This window comes from Dysidea avara, chromosome 14, assembly GCF_963678975.1.
Source record: "Dysidea avara chromosome 14, odDysAvar1.4, whole genome shotgun sequence".
NCBI classification, from domain to species: domain Eukaryota; kingdom Metazoa; phylum Porifera; class Demospongiae; order Dictyoceratida; family Dysideidae; genus Dysidea; species Dysidea avara.
Window position 1 is genome coordinate 3182036 of NC_089285.1, and position 21044 is coordinate 3203079.

The 21044-nt window shown below is 38.2% G+C and overlaps 1 protein-coding gene and 1 long non-coding RNA gene across 5 annotated transcripts in view; one reads left to right on the plus strand and one right to left on the minus strand.

Moving 5' to 3' along the window:
- The window catches only part of LOC136244182 (titin-like), a 74707-nt gene that overhangs the window by 37734 nt on the left and 15929 nt on the right, over nucleotides 1–21044 (plus strand). Inside the window, exons 3-5 of one of the 4 annotated variants that reach the window (XR_010695068.1) lie at nucleotides 6551–6803; nucleotides 8147–8257; nucleotides 15112–15852. The exons of 2 other annotated variants lie outside the window; for them this stretch is intronic. The gene's annotated coding sequence lies outside the window, so the exon portion shown is untranslated. Of the gene's footprint in view, nucleotides 1–6550; nucleotides 6804–8146; nucleotides 8258–15111; nucleotides 15853–21044 lie in introns of those variants that run through there. One more of the 4 variants, XR_010695069.1, reaches the window with a different exon arrangement.
- LOC136244670 (uncharacterized) lies at nucleotides 13543–13852 on the minus strand. The gene is made up of 3 exons (XR_010695504.1): nucleotides 13803–13852; nucleotides 13670–13747; nucleotides 13543–13597 (listed from the first exon to the last, which is right to left on the minus strand). It is a non-coding gene; the product is annotated as an uncharacterized lncRNA (long non-coding RNA).

The following is a 21044-nucleotide window of genomic DNA, read 5'->3' on the forward strand; positions in this document are numbered from 1 at the left end:
AACTAGCCCACCACAGTCAATAGACTAACACTGTCACATGTGTCACTAACATAGTCCTGGGTATCAACTCTTGTAAAGGTCACTGAATTGTATGACCTTGAGAGTTGATGTCTGGCTAGCTATGTTACTGGTGTGTTATCAAACAGTACAATAATGTAGTATACTCTACCTGTTATGTCAGTCTCATCACATAAGATATTCCCATTGGTCACTTTGTATACTATACACAAAGTGATAAATCAATTGTAATATACTTCATAATGTCTTCAAAATTGTGTCTGCTTGAGGTGTCTTTGAAACGTAAAAGATATATTATAGTTTATGGGTATGGTCATGATAATACAAAGACTAAACAACTCAACTCATTCTTTTTGTCACTTGTCACTACTGATGATTTTTGTTATCTCATGGTAACACCTCATCGATACTCCATACTGGAGCAAAATGTATTCAACATTAGGAATGGCAGAATTCATAATTTCCTCATTTTGTTTCATTTCTCTTATTTTCCTCCCTACCCTTATCGGGAGTACGTTTCCACTGGAGGTTTCAAATTTCAGTCCAATAACGTTTAGCCCTATGTCAATGAGTGGGCTTATAAACCTTTGCACTGCAGTCCCAATTTGCCATCACCTTTGACTCCGCCACTTTGGTTTAAGCTTCTCATAATCGCTACCTATATGCAATAATTTGTAGCAATGCACACTACATGCATTCCTTTACCATGTAACCTAATGTTTGTATTCATTGTTATTGAGGACACAGCCGATTGAGATAGTGCTGTGGAGTTGTCTGTGTCTACAGCAGTAACAGTAGTCTGTATGATCTCCTCCTCAAAAACCATGAAGTGGCTTGTATCCTTTTCCAAATTTTTTCTAGACCCTCTTCATTTTAGTTTATGTTGGCTCACTACTTTAGACACCCTCTTAGAAAGCCTTTCTTCCACGGCAAGGCAAGAAGGGAGTTACCAAGAGTTAGCAAACGGGAACTTTGAGGTATAAACTACATAAATTATTAGCTAAATAGCTAGTGACCGGATCTTGGAAAACCTACCTTTTGGGCATAAGCAAACTTTTTGGGAAAACTCAATTGAAAAATTTCAACATTTTTTTTCAATATTAATTTTTTTGCATGAAAAAGTTACAATCATAATCAGTTATTTATGTCATAAAGTACAAAAACTAGTACACATACATTATAATGATATTAGCATAGCTATGCTGTACGTCAATAGTCAATTTCAAATGGAGTGGAATGAACTAGTGACCACTTGGCCAAAGCTGGCTAATAGTGCAACAATCTGGTGAAATGCTTGAGTTTCTTGGACAATTCTGCAAGAGTATTGGCTGACCAATTAGTTGTGTAATTGCCTGAATTAATTGGAAGTTAGCAAAAATCAGATGTTTCAAAACCATTTTTGTAGAAGTTTTCACTTAGATATTTACAGATATTTACATGGTCGGACATTGCACTACCAACTTGAACACTGCATACACAGGATATAAATTATGTACTGAAGGATGTTATAGCATGAACTACGGCTGGGACTAATATTAATTAGTCACTTCAACTACGAAATTATTCGAACAATCAAAGCTTCATGTTTTTAGTGTTGTTTATGTATTGTTCGTGTAGCTTGCTGCAAACATATCACCCTGTAGAGAGTGTAGCTATGAACAGATCACCTTGTAGAGAGTTTAGCTAGAGAACGTCATCCTGTAGAGAGATCAGCTACAAGGAAACCATCCTGTAGATAGTTCAATTACAAACAGATAACCCTATAGAGAGTTCAGCTAGAAACAAGTCACCGTGTAGAGAGATCAGCTATAAACAAGTCATCCAGAGATCAGCTAGAAACAATTCATCCTGCAAATAACCCTCTAGAGAATTCAACTAGAAACAAGTCACCGTGTAGAGAGATCAGCTAGAAATAAGTCATTCAGAGATCAGCTAGAAACAAGTCACCCTGTAGAGAGATCAACTAGAAACAAGTCATCCAGAGATCAGCTAGAAACAAGTCACCCTGTAGAGAGATCAGCTAGAACTTGTAGATAGTTCAGTTGCAAACAAATCACCTGTACAGAATTCAGCCACCCTGTAGAGAGTTCAGCTTATACAAGTCATCTTGTAGAGAGTTCAGCTACAAAGAAATCACCATGTAGAGAGTTCAGCTGCAAACAAATCACCCTGTAGAGAGTTCAGCTAGAAACAAATCATCCTGTAGAGAGTTCAGATAGAAACAAATCACCCTGAAAAGAGCTCAGCTACAAATAACGAGAGTTCCAGCTGCAGTTCAGTTATGTAAGAAGTCACCTTATTAACTACAGTATGTGATAATCATCATTCAATGATAAATATACAAATATTTCATCAGACAAAAGCTATACATACAATTACTACCTTTCTTCCACAATTCCATACAAGTTAAAAGGAAGCAGCATCAAAGCCATATGGCCAGCTTTGTGACTTGCAATACAAAAAGAAGTGATATCTAAACCAAAACAGCCAAGCTGTAAAAAAAGAGTGCAGCCCCCAAGGTGAAAAAAGGTGTGAAATCCAAGGTGGCGGCCAAGAAATGGCTGTGATGGTAGTGGATTCGGCACCAAATTTACATGAATTGTTGTAATTAAAATTTTTGCCATTAACCTACCAGCTTGGATTTCACATCTTTTTTCACCTTGGGGGCCGCACTCTTTTTTTACAGCTTGGCTGTTTTGATTTAGATTATACTTGCTCTAATACACTCCTTGCTGTCTTCAGATAGTGACTGAATCAATTTAAACCTTGGGTCTACCAATGGTACAAGTACTATTGGATCACTTTTTTCCAGCTGCTAAAGATACCAATTTTATCTGCTACAAGCCTTGAACTCCTCTATAGCTGGAGCAAATCGATCTTCAGTTTCACTTTCAGGTTCCTTCCTGAGACCTTCCACTAAGCCTAGCAAAACTGGTAGGGTAGTACAAAGAAATGAATTTACTTCATAACTAAAGAAGGTGGTTGCGGTTTCAAATGGTTCCAGTATCTTTACAAGTTCCTCTGCAAGTATCCACTGATCACTTTTCAGGCCTAAGTATCAATCCTTTCTTTTAGTGACTTGCTCACAAGATAGTACTACCTAAACAGGCCATCTTGTGTCAACCAATCTCTTTAACATATAGTAAGTCAAATTCCATTGTGTTGTACAACTTTGTATTAATTTGAGCTCTGGTTGCTCCATTTGTTTTTGCCTTTTTTTTCAATTCTTTACTAACCACAACACTATGCTTGAAGTGTCCTACCAACTTACTGGCAGCTCCTGTTAGACATTCAATAGCATTAATGGATAATGCAGCATTTACACAAAGCTGCAAGCAATGTCCTGAACATTTCATTCCCTGCCACCCTTGCTTACTTTCCAGTATGTTTGAAGAGCTTCCATGTTTGAAGCTTGATGATGGACAATAACAGAAATATTTTCACTGATTCCCGAGTTGTCTGCAATTTCCATTAGTTTGTCTGTTATATTCTGCCCTGTGTGCCTTTCAGGCATGTGTGGAGTTTCCAACACACAAGAGATCATCTCCCACTCAGTCGAGATGTAGTGCAGTTATATGTGCCTCAGTGGCAGAGCTTGATAAACTACATAAAAATCCTTACATAGCTTATTAGAGTGACTGCTCTATTAGAGTATCTTGATCTTTATCATGGTTTTCAGCCCCACTCCAAGAAAGATAATTTCGGTGTGATATCATTCTGAGGGGGGGCTTTAGCCCCCTAGCCCCCCCCCCCCCCCTTTTCGCTGCCTATGATAGCATGCACTGCACTCACATGCATGTATGCTATAATGTGTGTATGGATTTTATATACAGGTGACTGTCTTATCCTCTGCATGTAAACTTTTTAAAATTCACAAAACTTACATTTCCTACTGACTAACTAGTGATGCGATGCATATACAAAAACTAACAGTTGCGCTTAATTAATTTTATTGTTAGTTGTTCTATAAATGTCCTAGGTTTAGGTACAAAGGTGCTATCGCCATTCCTAAAAAATCCGTTTGATGGCCCCCAAGACAAGCACCACTTTACTTGAGATTGTGAAGAATCATCAGATTCATTTTCACCTTCTTCCTCAATGTCCCTTTCACTAAACTCTCATCCTGGAGTAAAATACTGAGGGTCAAAATCGTGTTGGTACAATAGAGTCTTGTTACAATCTCCAAATAAAAGTTAAAAACATCACCCCTAGAGGATATCCTAATATGTGACCTGATCTTGGAAAACCTACCTTTTTGGCACATTGGTCAATTTTCTGTTTTAGAGCTTAAATAAGGTACTGGGTACTCATCTATCTTGTGTCAAAATTTCAGCTTAATATCTTTTAGCATTCCTGAGATATGGCCAATTTTCTCTCCTGTACATTACAAACTAACTTTTATGGTAATGTATTGTGCTCTGTGAGTGATTAAGGGTGACAAATGGTGACAAATCACTTTGTTTACCAATAATTCCGTTTTTACTATCTAGAATACTTTAAAAGACATTTCTGATAGTTTAATGAAGTATTCTTGGTATATTTCTGCAATTAAATCCCATGTATTATTGTCTAAGACTAAGTTTTAGCCATTCCAGCACCTGAACAAATCACCCAATTTGTAAGTTAATTGTTGTCCCACGCATGTGAAATTACTACATGGTCAGATATAATCATCCATATCTCCTAAGAAAAAGAATCTATCTATGGGTGTGAAACTTCACAGCAAGAAGGTTTAATAGTTGCTTTATCCAAATGTGCCCCTTTTCCACATTAACTTGGTTTAACTCCTTATTTAATACACACCCTTAAGAGTTATAATCATGTTGATTATTTTAGTGATTCCTGTGTGAGCAAACTTTGCTCTTGCATCAGCGTAATTTTTATTATTATTATTATTATTATGAAGGTCTTGTGTTTCCTTAAGTGCGGAGCGAATTCTATTCTCCATCTGTAGTAAACCCTGCACAACACGTCATGTACATAATATCATGATAGTGTACAATGTAACTACCCACCTACAATATGAATTTTCCATTGAGTCATTATTTTGTTGGCCAATTAGTGGATCTGTGCATCCGTCCACCCTTTAGGTGGGATACACTGGACAGGACTTTCTCCTTCAGTCTTCTGTGCTTATCTGTTGGCCACAGTATTAATTTTTTCCAGTAGAGCTGAAACAAAATTGAAAGGTGACTCGGTTGAAAATGTGCCAAAATCTTACCTGTGTTGTCGTCTTCTTGTGCTGACAAAATTAAAGCATGATGACACTGAATGCAGCAATATCTCATTCTTTTCTCTTTGGTACATTTGCCTCAGATTGTGTTGGGTTGCTTGTCAGATTTGCAGTTTCCAGCTGCCATCACTTATGCTGAACATTTTATAGGTCCATGCTGCTTCTGGAACTAAGTTGTTATCATTATACAATTGAATAAATGGAAGACATATTTAGTTTGTCCTTTACAAGCAACCATTTCTCCTCATCTCTTTCCCATCTCAACTGTCCACATCCTATTAACATGTTATTAAACCATTAGTTGTGGCAGTGCAGTGCACACTCAGTTTCAACCTTTAACTTGATTTATACAAATACCAGTACATATGTAGCTGGAGTCCACTGGTCACATGTCACACTCTTAGGGCATACTTCTGACGAAGTTTGCTTAACTGAGATGGAGCATTATCTTCCACTTGCACATCATGTCCTTCAATTTTTCTTAACAAGCGACTGGCACGTTGATACAATTCTTTGCCATTCTCATTCAATTCTTTAACTTTCCAGACCAACGCAATTAAATCTTTCTGTTTTTGTGTACTACCTTGTCTGAGTATTTGTTATTAAAACAGGTTGCAACCATTAAAATTGAAAATTAAGTATTGTAACATGCCAAATAACTGAGGGATCAAAGAACACGAAGAACAACAACTCAACCTTACAACACAAGAGTCACCTTTACAGGTACAAAGTTGTTGTGGTCACAATTGGACATCTGGTGAAGGATCAATGTTACGCTGCATTCTCACCACAACAGTACTACTTGTTATTAACGATGCTGTTAATCTGATGAAATGTCTTGTTTAAAGTGTTTTGTGCCACCAAAATTGCCAATATCTTGTTAAGTGGATTAAACATTGCTGCCTTTTTTTTGTGGTACAATGTCCCTTGTAACTTACATAGCTGTAGACTTCTTTCTAGGACATCCACCTGCTTACAAAGTCCGCTATGGCACCCTTTTCTGTCTACGGAATTTTGGCTGCCATGAGGACTCTCAGTTTAAACTCTATGGTTGCTGCACAAACATCGACTATCGTGTAATATCAAAGCATTAATTTTTGGAATTCTAAAGTAAAACATGGTGTATATAGTTACAAAAAGTGCAAAAATGATAATTGATAATGGTTTCCGTGGCAACTAAACAAACCATAGTCAAGACAAGATGACGGCAGGAAATAGTGTTGTCTTGTCTCAAGTTTTGCTAGATCACGAGGGGATGCTGAAGTGGGAATAGCAAGGCTTTTAACCTGTCTTTTCTAGACTGTTCAGCACTACTCATCTGGTGGGACACTGGAGTACTAGTCGATGGTGTATCAGCAGAGGATCCTGCAGCCAGTTGGCTTTGTGGTATTGGGATGGTGCTATTTGCGTGAAATTTCATCTTTTTTATGTCAGTTAGGTCATCTCCTATTAATAGATCTGGGAAGGGTGTAGGGGTGTGGAGACTAAGGTGGTCAAATGATTCATCATAGGATCCACTTTCTGAATCGGACATTCTGTGATGGGTTTGTGGGTATGTTTAAGTATGTATGTGTGTGTGTGTGTGTGTGAGAGAGAGAGAAAGGAGGGGGGGGGGGGGGGGTCTCTGGAATTCCTGTGACATGTATTCACAGGCTTTATAGCCTTCTCCAGGTCCCTAGTAGGATAGCATTTAATAAAATATTGGTCTGTTAATGATTTTATATTTTTGTGACGTGTTACAATGTGAATCAGATTAACTGGCAGTGTCAATGGTCCACTGTCAGGTTTGGTACTGTTGTTACAGCAGTTATGCACTTAATTGGACAAATACTATACAGTTATGCAAAGAATTTATGTACGTAATATTACAAAAATACTCCTATACAGTGAGTGTACTCCCTTTCTGAATGATTCAAAATCGTATGTTGCTCCATCACCACTTTCTTTATCTTAAACTAAACAGACAGCATGATTGATTATGTGCATATCATTGATACTTGCTAAAATTAGCTGAACTATGTAATCCTACCAACTGCAGAGTTTTCCCAGCAAAGTAAAGTAGAACTAAAACCGTCAATTTATTACCAAAATCAAAGTTGATTTTATTGATAAAATACATTCCATTTACCACATCAAAGGAATTTTGAACAAAGTTGCACTGCCCTTTAGGGAACACCCTGAATTGGTATTGTGGATTTAGCTGATTCAGCTACAAACATTCCCACTCTTTTAACAATAAAAATTCCCCCCTCCTTCCTTATGGCGAAGTAAGTCACCAACATAAGTTATTAACTGTACAGCTTCTTGCAAAATCAATAAGTTTGATTTGTGTAGTTGTCTATGGTATAGTTGTGTTTCTATGCATCCAGTGATTACATCCATCAGAGGCATATTGAATCATGGCTATCCATGAAACAAAACACTTCAATTCAAATCAGTGTTTGTAATATACACAGTTAACATTTCTCTGTATAAAGCCTCCCAAACTTGTAATAAAAATCTCTGTGTGTGCTTTAAAGTTTCTGCAAGCCTCCAGCAAAATAAGGATTGCACTGATGCTTAGCAAGCTCCCTTAGACCAGCATTGTTCAAAGGAACTGGCTGAAAATGCTTTTATATATGCCATTTAATCAAGAAATATAAATAAATGCATTATTACTAAGGTAGGCGGGGGTAACTTCGTGAATACTTTGCTTTTTTGTTTATAACTTTCGATCTACAGAATCGATTTTAACCAAAGTTCGTTATGTTTAGTGCGTACATATGTACTCTCAGCATACCAACACAAGAGATTTGAGCTTATTGCTGAAGAGATACACTAAACATCCGGTGGTGTCAAAAAACACGTTTGGGGGTAACTTCGTGAATTTACGTATTTTTGTGTTTCTCCCTATAGAGTGTCAGAAAGAAGTTGCACACAATGCCTAGCTTGTTCCCCGTGCTTTTCTACACCAATAGAATTGAAGACAAGTTAGAGAACAATTTGTATGGATCGGGTAATCAAATAGTGAGTTGAAATAGTGTAATATATTTGATCATGGGTCTTGTTTTATCACTGTCAGTGTTGATATACATGCTAAACATTTGGTACAAATAAACTTGGCTTTCTTCTGAGGCTTCCTTTTGTACCCCGCACACCAGTAATGGTACCACCTCCAGCAACCAGGGTGATCACATCCTATCCATGCTCTCTGAGAATCTTCAGCCTCATCATCATACGGTACAGCTCGATTTAAACTTTAAGCACACGACCTGTAAACTCGCGGGTATTTTCCACTACTCTTCGAGTAGTTATGAAAATTTACCGTGTTTTAGTGATTTACTCGGTAAAGTGGAGTGTTATGCACGCGTGTTTCTGAGCTTATTAGCGCACGTCTTACTCTCCTCGCGCAGAGTGAACGCGTATGTGCGTACATAGTCCACTCTTCACCCGTGTCTTTTGTCACGGTTCGTACTACTTACACGCGTACTTTCTCTTCGCGTGCCGCGTCCTCAGGCTGTTTTGCTCGTACACTCGTGTATTGAATAATCCGAAGTACGTACGTAGATACGTATGCCTTGTGTATAGATTATAGAGGGCTGCTACGCCCTTTATAATCTATGACTTGGGGGTAATTGTGTCCTTCCGCTCAGGAATTTGTGCTCGCATGTTTCTCTCCGGTGCACACTGCGGCGTCAATCATGTTGTGATCTGCAACTGACACAGAGCATCTTTTGGTTTCTGAAGTCCCAGTGACTACCGCGCTAAAATTTTACACACGCATATATAAATGCAACAGTGGCATGTGATTTTATTGTATACACACAAATCACGTGCATCCCAAAAACTTAAATGGCTTCGAAAGCAATGCATTGCCCCTTTAACCTCACTAACTTCTTGCTGCTCTCTATACATCATATGCTTAGGTAAAGATGAACAGTCTGCAGGCCCATCACCAACTGTTACTCTGTATGGCAGTTTCTCAACAAACTGCTGTTAAATCCACAAAGTATACACACAACTACAAACAATACACAAGCTAACATGGTTGAAATCATCTTCAGCATTGCTCTCTTCTGTGTAATTCTCAATGGCATTGCCCTTTTCATTATACACTTCTGCAGGTGCCTTTGGCTGGCTCTTCTACAATTAAGCAGTTCATTGCAAATCTTGAAATACAATTTGTGACAGGACTTGCAAAAAGGAACCTTTTCCATACACAAAATTTGACCCATTTTTTGAAACTTGAAACTTCACTACTTTTTTACAATTGTAAATGGCTTAAAGTTTTACATGATTAAAGTTACATTGTGATACAAAAAGCAACGTAATTAGAGTAAGGAGTCAACTAACATTAAAGCTTGTTTGTTAAATGTGTGGAAAGGTACCTTTTCGCAAATCCGGTCACATTTAATCATTAAAATACCTCAATATGTTCGGGTGGCTCTGATGGTGCTGCAGTGCCAATATGAAATATGAAACCGTCATCCTGCAAGTACCAATAGCATGATAATCTGTGTACATGGCTATTAGATGAGTGTGTGATACAGAGCACTACATAACGACTGTCATCAGGCGTTGTTTACTAATTTTTGCACACTGTGTGTTGTGCAGCTAGAAAAACATGTCTGACTTGGGCTAATATTACATTCCAATTGCCTGCCAACATAAGAAACAAAATAAGCGGTCGTAAAATTTTAATTGTTTCAGTATTTATACAGCAACACAGAATAATTTAATACAATGGCTTTATGCATAGAAGTGACCATACAATTTGTGTTATACCAACATACGGTACCACCTAGAGGTAATGTTGCACTAGCTGGTAGTTGACACTCATGTAGGCACAAGGCAGAACTGAGTTGACTATTACATCATTCCTGAGAGGTGTTTATCCACTGAAGAATCCTATAGCCATGCATGTTTATGGCAATGGCCTACATGTGGTATTCACAGCTTTTATTCTGGTAAGACATCTGTCTTGCTAGTATGCTAACAAGATTCCACATCATTTTGAGCAGTATTGGGCATTAATGCAATCATCAAAAGACAATCAAAATATCATAATACCAACATATATTGTAGTAGTGTTTGATAGCAGTGGCTTTGCAATCTAAGCGTTTAGTTTACACTTAACAAAATCACTTTCTCTATTGTTCACAATCTGTTTCTACCCATCAAATTAAGGTTAAGGTATAGCCATGGGCAATCATTCAAATTTTTGAGTGCCTACTTTTGAGTACAGCCTGAAAGGTTTAACACATGTTGAATGTTATTATGTAGCTACAGTGTAGTTTGAGGCAGGTGGAACACTACAAATTGTTGTAGCAAGACAGGTAAGTAAGCCAGCCCATACATAGCTCAGCTCCAGCTGTCACTTTCATTTTTTTCTGCCAATAATATTTTATTGCTTAGCAGGAATACTGTACTTTACTCTTTCCTCCAGCATCTTTTTTGGATGACTTGCTTTCTCCACTTCCCTACATGTTAACACAGAGTGTGCATAAATTCTATTCTCAATTATTTATTACAACTGTACTTTAGTCTTTCCTCCAGCATCTTTTTTGGATGACTTGCTTTCTCCACTTCCCTACATGTTAACACAGAGTGTGCATAAATTTTATTCTCAATTATTATTACAATTGTACTTTAGTCTTTCCAGCATTTTTCTTTAGTGATTTATCCTTTTCTGTTCCGTACACATACACAACAATAATGTCAATGTGTGACCGAATTTGACTAAACCAGGCTTCCATACACATCCAATGCTTTGACTTTAACTTGACCTCACAGCATGCTATTGACCTAGAAACTTCACACAACCTTCTCATACGTTCATAAAATAGCTGGTCAAAATGTGAAATTGATGGCATACTTCTACATAGACTTATGTTCCTTCAAACACATAAAACTGGGTGGGTGGAAGCCTGGTTTTGTCAAATTGGGTCACCCGTACATGTTAACCCATACTGTATCACGTTAGTGCTAACTCACACATGCAACAAGCTGACTTCAAAGTGACGACTGTTTTTAAAATTGGGTCACATTTGATGTCTTCAGAAGTTATTTCTATTTTCCATAGAGTTGATTGTCTGTAGGGGTGGTTCTTTGCTCGAAACACTGTGTAACGTGCTGAACATAAAACTGTAAATGAATGTAATGGCTATTGCACTTCTCAGTACTTGACAGCTGGGGTACCATTGTAGAACAAGTATAAGAAAAAATAGGATTTTTTTCAGTATGAGTAGGGGCTGCAACAAAGCACAGAAACAAGCCGCTGAGACGAAACACAACTGAGTGCATGCTTTTAAATCCCTACTTTAGCCAAACAACATAGCATGCACGTTGTGTTTCGTCTCAGCGGCTTGTTTCAGTGCTATTTATTGTTGCAGCCCTTTCTCATACTGACTTGTTTGTGTACTTTTTTTTGTAAACACACACAAATTACACTATAGCAATTTCAATGTGCTGTTATTATATTGCATAGGATAGCAGTTGCTGGTAGGGCATATGAGTGCAACCCAGAAAAGTGGAACTGCTGAAGTCTCATGCCAAGACCACTATAATCAGTAACAAGGTGAATGATGACTGGGCTACATAAACGGACTTGTATTCAATTATTTTAAGACACACTGGTTTAGTTTATTGCACTAACTCTTACGCATAGATTCTCAACGGTGTGTACCAGAACAAACACAAGTGCCATATTCCGAGCCACAGCTTTAAAATCATGTGGGTGTTTGGTGCACTAGCACAAATATTCCAATATTTTGGGGTGCAATGATTGTGTGGTTTGGTGGAAGCCATACTGATGAGCGATAGCCATGATAAAGAAGGATCAACAGTGAAACAGTAAAGCAATGGTGCTACATCGTAGGCGTGAAAGGATTTTTTGCCACCAAATTTGAAGTTTTTCTGCCAAAGAAGTAAGGCTGTAGCTGTGACCATTTTCTGCTATGCTTGACTGAACGCATCAGGCAGGCAATAGAAAATTTGCAAAAAAAAACCTATTTTTTTTAATTTTGTAGCACCTCATAAAAAATATTTTGGGTCATTGTGAAGACACATTTGGGCTTGTTTTTACCTGACCAGTACTGTCAAGTGGCTGTGAAGGATTTGTGAAGATGACATTTGGTTGATTTATTTTCGTGGACCAGGCTCACACCTTCGTCGCCCTTACTATTACTATACACTGTATGATATTGGCAACTAAAGTATGTGTACTAGTATGACATCAGGTGGTAGAAAATCTCTGCCCTTTTTTCAATACTATTTTGATCTTTAATTGTATTGAAATTCTTAATTCTTTTGTACACTTGTAACAATTAAGGCGGAGTAAGGCCTACCATTTTAAGTTTCTTAGCTGTCGGTGGAGTTGATAATTTGTCAAAGTCATTGTGCTCCTCCCTGCAGTTTTCTTTATCCTGGTATTCTTTTTCATCCTGTCCTTCTTCATCCTTGAATCCTTCATCATCTTTGTATTCTTCATCATTTTGGTATTCTTCTACCTCTTCTTGATATTCAAGGCATCTTTTCTTGCTCCCTGTGTATGCAGAAATAAGAATTTGTTTAATAAACACTCAGAAAGCAACATTACTGACACAGTTAATGAGATATAAATACAATTTGGGCTGATCATGAGGTAAGGTTTCTAAACTTTATATTAAAGACCTGCTGTCATGTGATATGGCTTTGCCATCACTTCAAAGTGTTGAATGTCAGTGATTTAATTATTGGCTGGGTTGTTTGAGTTATTTGGAATTCTTGGAGTGCCTCCATCAGCCCTACCAGTGCTATAATTTTAATTCCGGAAGTTATAAATTTATCATTAGCTGCACTGATCTATTTAAGAAAGCTTGTCACTTCATTGCTGGCTGCTACAGCAAAAAGGAGGCTGTGACTGGACCAGAGCATACACCAGGCCAACTATAGTGAACAACATGCCACACATACTCTAGTCATTTTTCTACTTCTTTCGTGATAGCAATGAGCTGCTTTATAAATAAGTTAGAGACACATACTATAGAATTTTTAATAGGTACGTAACTCGAGCTAACTCGCGAGCGAGCACTGTAGCGAGCTAACTCGCGAGCACTGCCTAACTCGCGGACATTGGCTACGTACGTACGTACCTGCGTGAATCACGAGTAATGGCTACCTCGCGGGCCTACTTAAATCGCGTACGCACACCGTACCAACGTCATTAGCTTGTAGCATACTCGCCTGCTGTGTGCGAGTAAAATCATGCATGTCAAGTGCAAGCATATAAGTGCGAGCGTGCTATTTCTTAAAGTTAGAATCGAGCTGTACCGTAGTTGCCTCCACATCCTTGACAAGTGTTTTCATTATCCTTGTCTGCCTCCAGACCTGTAATAAAGCATATTTATTTGCAATTTTAACCATCACATTTAATTTTTTTCTTTTGGAACAAAGGCTTACCTTGAGATTCATCTACCTTTCTTTTTCTTGTTCTTTTTGGCTTGGGCTGCTGTTGTGTGTAGTTCACAGCATTCACTTCTACATCTGCATGTGTATTGCACGTACATTGTATTTATGATTATGCACAAATTACCATGAGTCTTCTTTTTTCTTCCTTTTATTGATGAGCATTTCCCTGCACCTATGTGTTTAAACAGAAACAATCATATTTTGTCACTATACAGTGCTTTATTTGCATACCTTGAGTATCATCATCCTTTCTCTTAGACTTTTTTGGCGGGGAACCTGTCTGTGGTTCTGCATCTATATGTACGTGCACAATTGATCAGTATATCACATCAATATATACATTGGTTTTACAAGTGATATGACTAACTTGTTCGTTGTCACGCTTTCTTTTTTTTCCTTTGGCTTTTTGTTTGGCTTGTTTCATTTCTTCCTCTTCTTCAATTCTAGTAATTATTTCGTCTTTTGTTAAGGCCTCCTCATAGTAACTGGGCTTCACTCTTTTCTTGTCTTTGTCTTTGGCTTTGCCATGTTGTTGTTGAAGATGTTTCGAAAAATATGCAACTACATGCAATTGCACTGGTGTCATATCATTACCACATTTCTTGCATGCCAGTTGTTGGCATGTAGTGGCAACTGCAGTTGATGAAGTGGAGCTTAAACTTGTCTCACTTGAACTTGTAGATGGTACTGAAATTGAAGCTGAAGCAGGGCCTCACACAGACTCAAAGGGATCTGATGGAAGTAATTTTTTTGTGTCTATTGCTTCTCAGTTTACTGGGTACAATCCGGTTGCTCGAAATCCACTTTTAAGGTGGTCAGATTTAAATGAGCATTCCCAAAGCTTGGCAATCAAGCCTATAGAATGATAGGTTGTCATATATCTTGTAGTCTTCTACAGTTTATAATATTGACATAGTAACATACTGTATATGTGCAAAAAATTTTGAGATATGTGATTATTGCATTTTTTATTTCGAGGATCACTCGTCTTCCACATAGATTGCCCCAGCAAATAGTTTTGAGAATGAAAATTTCATGGACAGCCAAGCAACTGCAATATCCGTGAAATTTATGTACCTCAAAAATTTGTATGTACAATAATTATGGTATTTAACCAAATAATGGAACTGTGTAGGAAGAAATTATCATTTTAGCAAAGTGTGTTAAATTATAAGATTTACACATTAACTATAACATCTTCATAATATGTCTGTATATGTTACCTGGAAAAACTTCTTTACTTACGTTAGCAGCTAACGTCTCTATTTATTATTTTATTTATTATTAAAGCTTTACAGCACAAGTGCTGAAGGTCTGTAGGACACCTGGTCCTACAGCCTGCTCAAAGGCACTAGATACAAAGACAGTAGTTACATAAGGTGTGTTTGAAAAGTTGCAGGAATATTGTATGATCTTTCATAATTTTTTTCCAGGCTTGTTTGATAGGGCCATAGACACCGACATCAAGAGGTTGCAAGATGTGGGTGGTATGGGGAGGAAGGCAATACAAATGTATCCCTTTCTCCTTGGCAATCCTGATCAGCTGCAAGGATAGATGGGATTGGTGCCCATCTACGAAAAGCACAACGGGCCCTGTACTCAGAAGGTGATTGACTGGTGGGACGAATAGCTTGAGGAGCCACTGAATGAAGTTGTCAGCCTCCATCCATCCACTCTTGCTGACACTGTACAAGGTTCCCGCCAAGCCATTAACTGTCCACCTTTGTAAAGGTGCACATCTTTATACAAAATGTAGGGAGATATCCTGCTTCCGTCAGCTGAGCCACAGCCAAGTACTGTGACATACTCTCTGCCAGTGCCACCTCCTGTTTCATGGACATCTCTGGAGCCCCTCTTTGCCAAAACGTGGCCAGATGCAATTGCTAGGGAGAACCCAGTTTCATCAGCATTCCAAAGGCGACTGGCCAGGTCTGATGCATCAGCTATTTTGACTTCCTCCAAAAACATCTTCATTTTGTCAAACCAGCTGTAAATGATCTGTAAATAGTACGTATACATATATCTATATTTGGTATGACCTGTCAATGTGAACTGCCTTTTAAGTGTAATCTTATTAATTAAAGAGGTACCTTTTCAAAAGTCCAAAATACATAACTTTTGTATTAACACAACTGCAGGGCTCTTGGCCATGCATTGTTGTAGACTATGAACTAAATATAGTTCATTTATGTATATATGTATATTATTATGCAATTACAATTTTAGAATTATGCTGCAAATAATTTTACCTTGGCTCGTCCACCAAGGGCCCTGCACTTGGGAAGATGTTGTGGTTTACGTTTCACCAGCTCTGGCCACCTCCGCAAGAATCCTTCCCACCAATTCTGGCCTGGTATGGAGTTTGCAAAAGGATTCAGTCTCTTGATGTCATTCAAGTCTTCTTGAACTATGATACCAACTGTATCTACATTCAGAGGAAACCCAAACTGTTGTAAGACCTGGCAGCTACGGTAAATTTCCCTCTCTTCATCCATGGTCATAACAGTTGGGGGGCCACCATAGCGCTTCTTACTCCTATCCTTTAGGTGGTCGCTTAGTGTGCTATATGGTATCTAATCAAGCTGTAAAAAAAGGTGCGGCCCCCAAAAAGGCCATGGTGAAAAAAGATATGAAAGCCAAGGTGGCGGCCAAGAAATGGCTGTGATGGTAGGTTAATGGTAAAAATTTTAATAACGACAATTCAGGTGAATTTGGTGCCAAGACCAAGCGGCACAAAATTCATTTGAATTGTCGTTATTAAAATTTTACCATTAACCTACCATCACAGCCATTTCTTGGCCGCCACCTTGGATTTCACATCTTTTTTCACCATGGCCTTTTTGGGGGCCGCACCTTTTTTTACAGCTTGGCTGTTTTTGATTAGATATCACTTCTTTTTGTATTTGTATACTGCAAAGCCGGCCAATGGCTGGCTTTGGGTTTTTTTTAACCCATGTGTTTTTTCTTTACCACAGGAAGAAGAAAAGAACTTAAAGAAGATTTTTAATACTTCAATTATTTTTGATGTTATTAGTAATTATACAAATTATATACATATATTTATTACATGCCCATTATTCCCCACAGGATATTATTTTGCAGCTGATCTCTCTACTGGGTGACTTGAAATGTAGCTGAACTATCTATAAGGTGACCTCTTCTAGCTGATCTCTCTACAGGGTGATTTGTTTCTAGATGAACTCTCTACAGGTGATTTGTTTGCAGCTAAACTCTCTACATGGTGGTTTCTTTGTAGCTGAACTCTCTACAAGGTGACTTCTTCTAGCTGAACTCTCTACAGGGTGATCTTTTTGTAGCTGAACTCTCTACAGGGTGATTTGTTTGCAGCTGAACTCTCTACATGATGGTTTCTTTGTAACTGAACACTCTACAAGGTGACTTCTTCTAGCTGATTTTTCTACAGGGTGCTTTCTTTGTAGCTGAACTCTCTATATGATGGTTTCTTTGTAGCTGAACTCTCTACAAGGTGACTTCTTCTAGCTGAACTCTCTACAGGGTGATCTTTTTGTAGCTGAACTCTCTACAGGGTGATTTGTTTGCAGCTGAACTCTTTACATGATGGTTTCTTTGTAGCTGAACTCTCTACAAGGTGACTTCTTCTAGCTGAACTCTCTACAGGGTCATTTCTTTGTAGCTGAACTCTATATGATGGTTTCTTTGCAGCTGAACTCTCTACAAGGTGACTTCTTCTAGCTGATCCCTCTACAGGGGGATTTGTTTGTAGCTGAACTCTCAACAAGTGATTTATTTGCAGCTGACCTCTTTATGTGGTGGTTTCTTTGTAGCTGAACTCACTATAAGATGACCTCTTCTAGCTGATCTCTCTCCAGGGTGATGTGTTTCTAGCTGAACTCTCTACTGGTGATTTGTTGCAGTTAAACTCTCTACATAGTGGTTTCTTTGTAGCTGAACTCTTTACAAGGTGACTTCTTCTAGCTGAACTCTCTACAAGGTGATTTCTTTGTAGCTGAACTCTCTACATGATGGTTTCTTTGTAGCTGAACTCTCTACAAGGTGACCTCTTCTAGCTGATCTCTCTACAGGTTGATTTGTTTGTAGCTGAACTCTCTACAGGGTGATTTGTTTGCAGCTGAACTCTCTACAGGGTGCTCTCTACAGGGTGATTTGTTTGTAGCTGAACTCTCTACAGGATGGTTTCTTTTGTTACTGAACTTTCTACAAGGCAACTTTTTCTAGCTGATCTCTCTACAAGGTGACTTCCTCTAGCTGATCTCTCTATAGGGTGACTTGTATCTAGCTGAACTATCTACAGGATGATCTGTTCATAGTTGAACTCTCTACAGGTTAATTTGTTTGTAACTGAAACCTCTTGTTTCAAACTGATCTCACTGTAGCATAACTTCTTTGTAGCTTAACTCTCTACAGAGTGATTTTTTTTTTGTAGCTGAACTGTATATAGGGTGATTTGTTTGTACCTGAACTTTCTACAGGGTGATTTGTTTATAGCTGAATGCTCTGCAGGGTGATTTGTGTGTAGTTGATCTCTCTACAGGGTTTCTTTGCAGCTGAGTTCTCTACAGGGTGACTTCTTCTAGCTGAACTCTCTCTTGTTTCTAGCTGATCTCTCTACAGAGTAACTTGTTTGTATAGCTGAACTCTTTACAGAGTAGTATTTTGGTTGCTGAACTCTCTACACAGTGACTTGTTTGTAGCAAAATTCTTTACAGAGTGACTTGGTGGTAGCTGAATTCTCTACAGAGTGACTTATTTGTAGCTGAATTCTCTACAGAGTGACTTACTACAGTGACTTGTTTGTAGCTGAATTCTCTAGCGAGTGTAGCCGAACTCTCTACAGGGTACATGACTTGTTTATAGCTGAACTCTCTTCAGTGTGACTTGCAATGTTATGAATCACTACAGCGATATATTTGTAGCTGAACTCTCTATAGGGTGACTTGCTTCTTGCTGAACTGTCTATAAGATTAACTGTTTGCAGCTGAGCTCCCTACAGAATATGGTAATAGAATTCTATAATGGAGTAAATAAATTAGCCGAATGCTCTATTAGGGTGACTGTTCTATTAGAGTATCTCGATCTCGCATTTGCTACACGGAGTTGGCTTTCGAATCATAACTCAGTGGTTTGTAATCCAATTCTTCTATACTACTGCAAGGACTTTCAATGAAGATTATTCCAGCTATACACCGATTTTCAGCTCATTGCTCTAAGCGGTTTGCCTAGTAGGCGTGAAAACTAATACTTTTTTATTCCTAAAAATCGATCGCGTAATTGTGACACAGGTTGGGTTTTGTGTCATATCTCCGTTGTCTTTATCTCGATTCCTTTCAAACCACCAAAAGGCACTCCTACGATGGTTACTCCATCTACATAGCAATTTTCAACTCATTCCATGAAGCGGTTTACCCTGTAGGCGTGACAACAAATCGATCTTGTTTTACGCGAATAATCGGTCGTAACTCCTGAATCATTCACCGGATTTGCACCAAATTTGATGCTAGGATTTGCCTTTGTACTCCCCTTCTGTGTGCCAAATTTCAAGGCGATCGGAGTACGCGTTTGCTTGTTATAGCAATTTTTGCAAGTGTGCGAAAAGAAGAAGAAAAAAAAAACAAAGAAAAAAAAAACGAAACTTTGGCCACTCGTATCTCGGAAATGGCTTGAGTGATTTCCTTCAAATTTGGAATGTAGACTCCCCTAGCTGGCGGGCAACTCTGCAGCAAATTTGGTTCCAATCGGATGAAGTATCACCGAGATACAAATGTGTGAAAATGACGTTTTCTTTCTTCCTGTCAATATACTCACGGTGTGGCGCGCCGGCTTCTTGGGCCGCACGACACACTATCGTGTGTCTTGATTCCGTAGCATTTGGCAGCTTGATTAGTGTTCAATTCCTTCCCTCTTACAGCTGCCATGGCTTCGTCAAGCTGTTCTTGACTCCATTGGTTTTTAATCCCTGCCTTTTTGTACTCTCGAGGCATAACTATAAATCTTTCAAAAACTTGAAATTCGCGAAAGCGCGTAATGTATAGAGTTTCCAGAAAGAAACGTACCATTACCAGTTGTGGTTTTTTTTGTCATTCTCGGTTGATTAGAATAGGCAGTATTTAACAGACAGTTGATTTGGGAAGGAATTTTCCTTATAGAAGTGATTAGTGGTAGGTTTTGGTGTGCCTATTAAGTTTTTAAGTAAAAGTCGTGTTACATGTTCTTGAAAAACTAATGATTTTGCAAAACTCAGAAAAACTAGACACTGGTGCTTGGATGCAAATTAATTGCTATATACTAGCGTATCTTCACAGCAAATTTCAAAACATTCAGTTAAGCCATTGAGGAGTAACAGCCGATCAAAGTTAAAATTCACGAAGTTACCCCCTTCGCAAAGTTACCCCCGCCTACCTTATAGAGAATAAATGCCTTACCAAGTCACCTATAAAATGCCTTAGCTAACAGGACAGCTGCAGCAACACTCGGGTACCCACATGAGGAATATATAGAAAAAATGCCATCTGATTTAGATGCACCACACAAGTGGATAAATGCAAACTCTTCCACCAGTGTGTCTTGCCCCATCTGTGCTATTCCTGGAATTACAACCATTACCATAAATTTATAAGAAAGGAAAATATGGAAAGACATAGGTCTTTATTTATACACCTTTCATGTGCTCCATCAAGTGCTACTGATGCTACTAATATTGACAGTAATCTACCAGACTGTACTCATGTTAAAATTGCTTTGGGATGTTTCTGAATATCTGCCAAGTGGTCCATGGTTACATTATTATACTCTGCGGCATAAATAAAATTACAATAATTAAAGATAATGATGTGTACAATAAGAATAGTACGAGCATGCTGACTCAGCATTGAAACTAAATTGAGGTTGCACCACTGCACCACGTTAAGTGCAACAACAAAATTTCAACAAATTGCAATTGGATGCTCACATAGATAATGATTTTAATGGTAGTCATAGTCGATAAACTAACAGGCAATTGGCTTAATAATTTCGTGTGTTATGTATGCATGAGAAACTTGTTTATTCATAGATATTAAAGGTGCCTTGGTATTGGAAACACTGTACATTAACATTTACTATCAATTTAGTTTACATATTTACATTCCAGGTGTACTAAAATGGTATCAAGACTTGAAGTAGTAACTAACAGTTTGAACAATGACCTAATTTACTAAGGAGCTTATGGTCAATATCCATTTATATAAGTTTATTCATAACCATGACTATGATCCTAGTGTTCACCATCAGAGTCATTCACACACAGTGATTTTGAGGGTGACAACTAGCCCACCACAGTCAATATACTAACACTGTCACATGTATCACTAACATAGTCCTGGGTATC